Genomic DNA, 10833 nt, shown 5'->3' with positions numbered 1-10833 from the left:
AAAACAGAAGAAAACACTACAGCAAACAACATCTGTGTGCTCTGATATAACAAATAAAGAGAAAGGCTGAACTGTCTCCAGCATGGCATGTCTTCTGGCAGCCCCTATTATTAGCCTAATAAAGAGCTGAAATATTCTAAACCCAGTTGGTGGGGGTGTTTAAAACTCGCTTTAAAAGGGCCAATACTTGAACCTGAATCTGAACTTCAGGCAATAAAGTTGTTAGGAGTTTCCTTTAGTGTTGCATCAATAGGTGAACAAGTAAATACAACTAACAGCACATGTACAGTACATGACACTATGACAACTTTATATACAGTTGTAGCGGTCAGTGCCGCTAAGATTAACACCTTCAATATGAAGGTGTTTTATTTATTTTGTAGAGGAGATCCCAGGGACGTCCCAACTCTTGGCCCGACCTGCACACACTCAAAAACAGAGACAAATTAAAGCACATTGGGCTTACATTTAAAATCCGCGATAGAGTGAAGCCGCGAAAGTCGAAGCGCGATATAGCGAGGGATTGCTGTATATGTCTTACACATACAAATCTACTCAAGTCAGTTATTCTTAAAATAAAAAAAACAAGATCTATTATTTCTTTTCAAGATTGTCTGGCTTGTTAAGATTTCATTTTTTGCAGTGTACAATCCAGGGCACAGCGATGAAATATGACTTAATTAACAGAAGGCAGTCCAACAGGTAAACTACACACAAAATACAACAAAAAACACTTTTTTTTTCCTTCGAACACCTGCCCTCCTTTTAAACCCCTCTAACTACCTTTGATCCCAACAGCCCCTGCTGGGAGATGTAGTTTTAATTCATAGTAGCACTGCTACACAGTATAGTAGTACTTCATGTTAACATATTGCACAAAACATGTCAATAGCCAAGTTTCCATCCAGTTTTTTGTGACGTTTTGTTATCGACAAACAGAATATACGTAAAAAAAAATGTGCAAAATTTGCTGTCTTCAGCCTGTTTCCATCCAACTGGCTTTTTATCGATAAAATGGTGTGCGTGATGACGTCATCCCCTCCAAAACGAACTGTCGCATAAGTTTTGTTGTATCGCGAAAAAAAATCTGCCCTTGAGCCGTTTCCATACATAATTTTGTGTATGTCGCAAATTATCTACCTTTTGTTTTCCACGTTACACCCCCTCCACTAAACAAAGAAACAAAGAAATGGAGAGATTATTCAGACAGTTTTTTGAAATTTGCCAGCTTACTGTTATTTCAGTTTCACAAATAATTGGAATTGTACATAATATCCGAAGACTGAATGAAGCAGTTGCTTGTCTGATAGCCCTAGAGCTCGAAGAAAGTACCCCAGTGTGACGAAAACCACGGGTATGGGAGAGACGACAGAATAAGACCTTCTGGGAGAAGGTGGTGGGAAGACACTTCACAGAAAATCTCTGGCTGCAACATTTTTGAATGACACGGCCAACGTTTGAGATGTTGTGTGAATTCATCAGTCCTGATGTTGCGCCCATCACAGGTTGCCACCGACCACCGGTTCCAACCCAAAAGCGGATTGCCATCGCCCTTTACAAGCTGGCAACCTGCGCCGAGTATAGAGTAGTTGGAGAAACTTTCGGGGTTAGTAAAACTACCGTCCATCAATGTGTATATGCTATGTGCACCGCTATTAAAGAAAAATGAATGAGCCGTTATACAGTATCTGACTTCCGACTGTAGCGGAGGCCAATGAAATTGCATACCGCAGTTCCTTGGTGCATCTTGTGCCACAGATTTACGGTGCGCTGGATGGCACGCATGTGCCTATTCTTCCCCCGACGGAAGGCTACCGCGATTACATTAATCTCAAAGGGTGGCCATCTATTGTTCTCCAGGCCCTTGTTGATGACAGGTGCATGAAACGAGACATTTGCGTTGGCACTCCTGGAAGTGCCCATGATGCAGCTGTGTTTGCAGCATCGGATCTGTACAGGTGAGCATTCCTTTCAACATCCCTTCTCAGTGCGATAACAACTGAATTAGTACTGTAACCTGCTTCCCTTAAGGCTTTTAATTAAAACTGAAATTTGAATTAATACAAAATAATGATGTTTAATCAAAAAAAACTAAAGTTAATATTAATGAGAGAATTTCTCATATATGCTAAAACATCTGCCATTTAATAATAAGAAAAAAATATTTAGATAATGAAACACACGGTTTATTAAATATTTTGACTGGCACAGTAAATTACCTTTGCGGTTTTTGTATTATTTAGACATCCTGAGAGACACCCCCAGGCTACAGTTGATGTGGAGGGAGTTCAGGTACCCCTTTTAGTAGCAGGAGACCCAGCCGATCCGCTACTGCGTTGGCTCATCACGAGAAATAACGAGTCTCTTCATCAGACCATGCGAACCGCTCCGCTATTCTCGTTTTGATTTCACGTGATGAAAATGTATCATGTGACACATTTATTTGCGTTAAAGCCCTTTTTTTTCCGACAAAAAGTATTTCCAATGTAGTTTTTGCGACATCTGAAGTATCGATATGGAATTTATGCGCTAAAGTTAAACGGAAAAATATTATGTCGACATGTACAACATTTTATCAATAATTAGCATTTCCATCAGCTAGAATTTGAAGCGCTAAATATTTTTTCGCAAAAAACTCCTAGGATGGAAACCTGGTTAATGATAAATGTTATGTCATTTTCTAACTCACTAAATCCAGACTAGGGATGCATGGGAGCTGGAGCATATACAAGCTAGCAGAGGACACAAGGCAGGATTAAATCTTGGACAGGGTGACAGTCAACTGCAGGATGAACACAAACACCAAGTACACACAACACCCAATCACTAATTCACCTAACCCGCACCTGGATGTAACCAATACAGACACAGGGAGAACATGCAAACTCCAAGCAGGGAGGTCCTAGTATGCAAACCATGGCCCCCTTACTGCAAGGCAGCAACACTATACCTGCACCACCATGCTGCCCATATAAAAAATGTGACAACTGCAATTTGTAATGTAGAGCATAGTCAGTATAAAATAAGCATAATTTAGTTTGGATAGAAGTGTTTGAGGATCAGTGGGAAGATTAGAGGCTATGTTTTAAGTAGAGCGACAGGAGTTGGTAAAAAGCTGTTTATGTGCTAGGTTGTTCTTACTTTTAGTGACCGGTAATATTTCTGTGACAGTAATACCTGAAAGGGCCAGTTACCTGAGTAAATGTTCTCTTTGATTATATTTTGTGCATGTCTGTATATAGGGTCCAGTTTTACTGAATGCCCACAATCCTTCTGCTGACTGATTGGCACACTGCAGTTTATGTTTTGATTGAGCACATGCTTTGAAAAATCAAGGCAGTCATGAGGATGCTTTCAACGACTGCTCTGTAAAACAGCAGTATCAACATTTTTAAGCTGTTGAAAAAAAAAACACGTGCTGCTTTTTGACAAGAGAGATTCTGTTGTTATACAAGTTCAGACGTTGAGTGACAATGGTATTGAGCAATTGAAATGATTTGCAGCAGTGATTGGTCATTAATGGTTCAGTCTTTGGTGTGGACAGTAAGAAGAAGAGGTGACAGAACACAGCTCTGAGGGGACCCTGTGCTCAGGGACATGGGCCTAAACTGATATTTGTGAAACTTCACTGTTTGTTGACAGACATGTAACATAGTCCAGGCTCATACTGAGAAGTTTGCCATGAAGAAGCAACCAGTTTGATTGTGCTAAAATACATCAACAATGCAAAACAAGATTAGACAAATAAGACATGAAATAAAACAAAAAGGGCAGGCCAAATAAGATTTAGCGAGAACATGAATGCCTAACTAAGAGATGAGGTTGTCACAAGCATGTTCGAATTTTAAACATGTTCAAGTATGAGAAAAAACTCCACACTTTCAGATATGTATAAAATTTCACAAATGAAAACTTTTGCAAAATTGTCTTGTTTTTGCCTATCAGTATGGATGGCTTCCAATAACTTGAAACTTGATGAGTAAGAAGATATAGTTTTGTTTACAACTGTAGCAATTACGACTGGACTTCACCTTCACTTTCAACTAGAAAAGTGAGTGGCAGTGGCCTTTTTTCCCTTTGGTTGACAAAAATGCTTGAAAACATAGTGTCTTTTTCACATGGAGGTGAATGTTGGATATGATGCATGTAAAGAGTGATGTAATCAAAGAGGAGGATAAGAAGCAGGAAAAATTTCTTGTGGCTTGTCACATCACACAGAGTGGTCACCCATTTCTGCTGGTCACAACTTTGCTGCTAGGGTCTACCACAGGGGTGGTCAGGCCTAGTCCTAATGGGCCTCAGTAGTTGTAGGCATCCAATCAGTGTCTTAATCAGAGACCAATCAATTTGTTTCTGATGAAATGTAGTTTAATTGAAGAAATTAATGCTGGGAACTAGGATGGATTAGAACTCTTTCATTTTTTTCTTTTAATTTAAATTTTATTAAGTGCAGTTGCTTAATGATGATTATACATAAAGGTGTAAATGACACTACTTTAATGGAGTGTGTGTTGCAGTGCCTCTGTGAGGAATTTTATGATGTGATGTAAAATGTTTTCAGGGCCCATTTCCTGATCCATTAGCCATCATAGTTTAATCCACTACAGTTTTAAGGGTTTTTAGCATAAAGTGAAAAAGGGTATAGAATGTGAAAGTGGGGTGGAATGGAGCGCTTTATTGATTTTCTGCTTTTGAGGTCTTATGCCCCTATACTCCATCATACATGGTAAAGAATGCAGATTTGAAAATCTTTATATGCTAACATGCAGATAAGGAGAAGTAAATTCACATTTGAATACCTTTTCATTTATGTAATAAATTCCGTAAGGCATATAAAATGAAAGAATTAAAAATCAGAAGCAAAAAATAGGCATAGAATTTACTTAAAAGTGAGTTTTCTTGGCATTTTATTTGTGAAAAATTTCTAAGGACGGCATCAAATTTAATTATATTCAAATGTTTGATTCAGTACTCCACCAGGCCAAATTCAGACGTTCTTGAGAAACAGTAGACCTTCAAAAATTCTAAATCAACTTAAGTTTACTAAATGATCTCCCTGCAGAAGTGACTATTGCTGGCATTGTAAAAAATATTCATAAGCTAACAACATCATTTGGAAACAGGACATGTTTGTTTTCCATTATATGTTCAACCGATCTAATGGTTCCAACTGTGCATTTCTAAACTTTGCCTTGAACCCTGAGGGTAAATGTAGCATTTTTATTACAAAATCCCCACCAATAACATCATCAGAATATTACTTTGATAAAGATAAAGCTTTTCCTTTCAAATCATTTTCAGACATATTAGACTTGCTGTAAATATGGGCAATTGCTTTATTCACCCTTACATATGGAATATAGCTTACATATGCTTTCACAGATAACTTTTGAGTTTCATTTTCCACTTATTGATTCCAAAATTTTACAAGCCATTGCTAATTATTATAAATTTTATTGTAATAAGTAAAGTAATAAGTAAGACTAGAGGTTACATTTTCAATTCAGAAATGTTTTCTTAGTTTCCTATAATACTAACATTTTTGGTACACATTAATTGTATCTGAAATCACTTGGCTTGTTGTCATATTTCTTCAAAAATCCTTAGCCTAAACCTACAAAGTTTTAAAATGAATAAATCACTGAAAACACAGCCTGATGTCACTAAAGTAATTAGGGAGAGGGACTAGAAATGCCTTCAACTTATCTGATCCAAATCACTCTTTAAAAACTGTAGTAACATCTTATTAAAGAAAGAAACATCCTCTAACAGGATGAATCAGTAATCAGGCTTGAAAAAAGCTGTTTATTGCATCTTTTAATATTACTCCTCTGCAAAATACCTTGGAGGCAGTATTCTTCAAAGTTAGTTTGTTACAGCATGGTCAAAATGGTCAGAGAAACAAAGAATAGGGTTCATTTTATAAACTGTTGAATTTACATACAGTGTCAATCAATATATACATTTTACTCTGGTTTACACCAAAATGGTTTATCTATATATAATCTTCATTTGGGTCTTGATCTTTGTTTGTCCGAGAATGAATTAGAAGATGTAAACTAGATGGCAGTAGAGAGACAGCTAAAACATAGGCATTGCATTAAGAATCTCCTCCAGGCTTATACTACTGAAGACTGTAGTACTCCAGTCACACCTCAAAACGCAGACATTCCGACTACACAAATTGTTGTGCTTTAAATTAACTAAAGAGATCTTCATTTAGATCTTGATCTTTGTCCGCGAATTCCATGCATACGTAGACCACCTTCCAGTTTAGTACGTTGTTGTTACTCACAGATGTCAACAATGTGCCGGAATAACGAAAGGGGTGGTGGACAGTGTTAAGCTGATTAGCTACGGAGGCCTGGTTAGAGAATGAGATTACCGAAGATAAAAGGTACGTGCCTACAGAAAGACAGTGGGTAAAATGAATGACATCGTAACAGCACGTTCCGGAAATTATTATTGTTACGTTGTAGCCAGCGAGTGCTGCGCATCTCACATCTGTACATGCTCACATGTCAGTGAAGTGATCTCTATTTATGCTTTAAAGAGCCTGGATACCTATGTGTCCCCCTTTAATAACCATTGCTCCGTGTATATTGCCTTACTCTTTGGATTGCCACAAAGCAACCTGTGAGATTGGAGAAAGGTTGAGAAGACATAGTGAGAGGAAACGACAGCGTCCTGAAAACGAGACGGACTGTGAACGGACAGAAACAACAGAAATGCTCCTACACTACCACATAATTACGATTCGGATAGTGATTCCGAGTGGGCCGTTCCTATCAAATCAATATCCAAGGGTTTTCTTTTTTAATTTTGTTTCCCTTATAAAAAATCATAATGCTGTGCGACGAAGGGCCCAGTTCACGACTGGCAGCCGCGTTTAAACAGGGAGCCCTTCACAGACAACTTTAACACGCGCAACGTAGTTGGGCGCACATGGCTAGTATAAAATAAAAATCTGCTACATTAAATTGTGGTTCTTCTTGTACCTTTCAGTTGCACCACCACCCTTGAACTTTCTGTGCATATAACAGTTGTCCATTCTCATTTATATGACATCTGCTTATTTCTCATCTCTTAGTCATCTTTCAGTACATTTTGTATATTACATCAACCTTTCTTCATTCTTTATTTACTTGACCATCTCAGCATTTTTCCTAAACCTAAACCAATTCTTATATTGCAGTGTATATTTTGTTGTTCGCTTGACCTTTATCTTTTTTCCTGGTGTGCCTGAACAGGTTTCTGACATTTATTAACCCTTTATGCTATTGAATGCTATGTTACCCTAAAATTATTCTTCCACAACATGCATTCAGAATCTAGTAGTACATCAACACTTCCACTGAGAATGGTGGCCACCAGACTAGTTTTTCTGCCTGCCTGGTTGTACGGTAGAGAGTCACATGATCTCCTAACTGGGACATGTTGCCCCTAGCGGAACACAATGTAACAACACACCCCATGTGACATTTAGTCCCAGCCTCTCGTACTATATTTTGTTAATATTTCAAATAAGAATAATATCCAAAAACATTTTAAAATCTCATTATCATGGAGATTCAGGTGACCCTGGCCCTGGTGCAATGGATCAGCTGACAATCACACGCTACTCCCACTTTGCATTGCCTGACCTGGGGGGTATTCCAGAAAGCAGGTTATGTGACATACCTGGGTAAGTTTAAGGGTAAGTTAGTGGATAACCTCAACTTTCGGTTCCAAAAACGGAGGTAACTTTCTGGGTATGTATGTAACCATAGCAGCTTACTCTCTGAAGATAACCTGCCACCGAGCAGGTTATGTTCCAGGGTAAGTTTGTTTCAGAAGGTTACTGAGCATGGCGTGCCCTTTTGATGACGATCCTGTAGACGTGGAAGCACAAATTATCCGAGGTTTTTTCCGCCGGGAGAGAGTAATAAGACCGCGTATTGATGTCTTTTCATTTCCAAATGATTTTTTAAAAGAGCGTTATCGGTTTTCAAAAGAATCGTTAATTTACTTGACCCATCTCTTGGCACCGCATATTGCACATATCACAAACCGCGGGTCTGCGCTTAGCACAGAAAACATTCTGTGCATAGCACTTCGGTTTTTTGCCTCAGGGCATTTTTTGTATAATGTGGGCGATGCAGAGCATGTAGGAAAGGCAACTGTGTGTAGAGCCGTTCGCACTGTATGTCTGGCACTGAAACACTTCTTACACACATTTGTACAGTTCCCTGGCCATAAACCTCTGCGTGTAATTAAAGAGGAATTCCACAGAGTGGCAGGTTTGTCCTTTGTAGTAAAATTCATGACGCATATTTAATATGTAGTCATACTATTTATATCTATAGATGTATTCATCCTGCACACACACTTGATACTTCCCTATATGACTTTCTATTTCAGGGTTTCCAAATGTAATTGGGTGCATTGACGGCACCCACATTCCTATTAAAGCTCCTTCAATGAATGAGGGAGACTATGCTAATAGGAAATCTATTCATAGTATCAATGCGCAGGTAAGAACTGGATTTTGTGTCCTTAATTTTTTGCCTTGTTAAAATCAGTAAACTCATTACAGTTTTCCACTTTTCAACCACAGGTAATATGTGAGGCAACCCACATTATTACTAATGTTGAGGCAAAATGGCCAGGATCTGTGCACGATGCCAGAATTTTCCGCGAGTCATCATTATGCCAGACATTTCAGCAGGGTATTTTTCGCTTTATGAAATATTGTTTTTTTTCCTTTGCACTATATTTGTGTTGTACACTTGAATCATTACAGGACAGTACAATGGTTACTTGCTGGGGGACAGAGGATACCCTTGTTTGCCCTGCTTAATGACACCCTACCCTGAACCTGATCCTGGACCACAGACACGCTTTAACCTGGCTCACAGCCGAACACGGGCCAAGGTGGAGATGACCATAGGGATCCTCAAGTCTAGGTTTCAGTGTCTGCGTGGGCTCCGGGTCAGTCCAGAGAGGGCATGCGACTTCATAGTGGCTTGTGTTGTGCTTCAAAACATTGCCACTATAAGAGGAGAGAGCCACCCTCCTTGTATTGAAGAAGATGGCCCAGAGGAACCCCTACAGATTTTTCCATACAACAGAGATGGAAGACTTTTGAGAGACAGGATTTCTCAGAATTACTTTTATTAAATTGTGTGCACTGGTCTGCGGTGTGGTTCATTTCTTTATTTCCTGAAAAACAATTTAAGTGAAATAAAATGTGTTTTTTGTATTACATTGCTTTATATATATATATATATATATATATATATATATATATATATATATATATATATATATATATATATATATATATATATATATATATATATATATATATATACACACACACACACACACGTTTAACATGCAACAGATTAATAATCACACAAGTTCTCACCTTAAGGCGATGCTCCAGTAATTCTATTTCTAATGTTGCTTTTTTTATGGATAGCCTTTTCGCCTCCATTTGAAGCTGTATAAGGTACATCTCCATGTCACTTTTTCTTATTTGTTTTTGAAGATGGACCTTATACAGCTCCTTTGCTGGCAACTAGGAAGCCAAAAATAATTAAATGAATGAGATTCTGTCAGACAATAACATTAAAATATGGACAAATGCACATAAATTCTTACACTGCTTAGATCGTGCATTGAGGTTGAAGGACCGTCATCTGTGGGCAAATCCCCAGGTATGTACTGTGAAAGGACAATGACAGTTTGTTACTCTAATGTAAAAAGGGGGCATGCATTATAATGGTATGCATCATACCTCAGTGGATCCACCAGCATTGTCCACTTCTATCACAGCAGATGTGGTCTCTTCATCGTCATCTTCAACCTATAGAGGAAATATGCAAGTATACATTATCTGGCAAAAAGAAAAAAAATATCTAAAAGCAACTAAAGGTACCTGACAACAAAACACTTACAGCTATGACAGACTATGTCCTTTCTGTAGGGTCCAATAATACAATACCTCTATCAGTATCTATAGGAAAATACAACCCATTAAATTCTCAATATTATCAAAGAAAAACCAAAAATGCAGGAAAAAAACATGTCACAGTAATACAACTAAGCACACAGTAGCCTACACAGCATATGCAGTTCAATAAAGTCAGCCTGCATAAAAACATTAAGCATGTTGAAGAAGCCTTTAAGTGACAGAGATAGTAATTTATTAAGTCATATAATGAAAACAAATCATAGTGGTAAACTTACATTTCACCATGCTACTTGTGGTGCATGGTGTGTGTGACGAAGTGCCCCCTGGAATGCCAGCAACCACTGGTCGCCCTTTATTAAGGGACAGAGCCAGCTCCTCAGATGGGGTGAGGGGAGGTGGTGGTGGGCCCCCGCCAGTTAGACGGGCTTCAGCTTGCTTTCTATTAGCTACATGACAGACAGAATATACTAAATCGTGTTTAATCAATAGTTCAGTGATCGTGTAATCAACTATTACCTTTTTGCAGTATGTTTTATGTTTCATTTTGACTTGGCTCAAAGTTCTTCTGCATCCAGACGGATTACACCTTATTAAATAAGAAAACATATATTCCTAGTCAATACACATTGTTATTTTAACCTAAAGAAATGAATGGCAGGAAAAGTGAATGCATTCAAAGTGATTTAACAGTGAAAAGGGTGCGGAAGGGGTGTTTCATTATTTTACAGTATAATAAAAGGGAGGCGATGTCAATTTTGCAATTTAATACACTCACGCATTTACTCTGTCCGTTATTTTTTGCCAAGCCAACTCTCTTTCTTTAGCCGATGCAGCCGTATTACTTTTTTTCATTATGATAGGCTTGAATTCTTCAA

General features: G+C 38.2%; 1 long non-coding RNA gene across 1 annotated transcript; it reads right to left on the bottom strand.

The window, feature by feature from the left end:
- Positions 1–9131: 9131 nt before the first annotated feature.
- Positions 9132–9932, bottom strand: LOC120532762. Its single transcript, XR_005634358.1, has 4 exons — positions 9782–9932; positions 9646–9708; positions 9410–9562; positions 9132–9201 (listed from the first exon to the last, which is right to left on the bottom strand). It is a non-coding gene; the product is annotated as an uncharacterized LOC120532762 (long non-coding RNA).
- Positions 9933–10833: the final 901 nt, after the last annotated feature.

Source organism: Polypterus senegalus, chromosome 7 (assembly GCF_016835505.1).
Source record: "Polypterus senegalus isolate Bchr_013 chromosome 7, ASM1683550v1, whole genome shotgun sequence".
In the NCBI taxonomy this organism is placed as follows: Eukaryota; Metazoa; Chordata; class Cladistia; order Polypteriformes; family Polypteridae; genus Polypterus; species Polypterus senegalus.
Note: the sequence above shows the minus strand (reverse complement) of the source record. Positions and strands in the feature narration are given on the sequence as shown.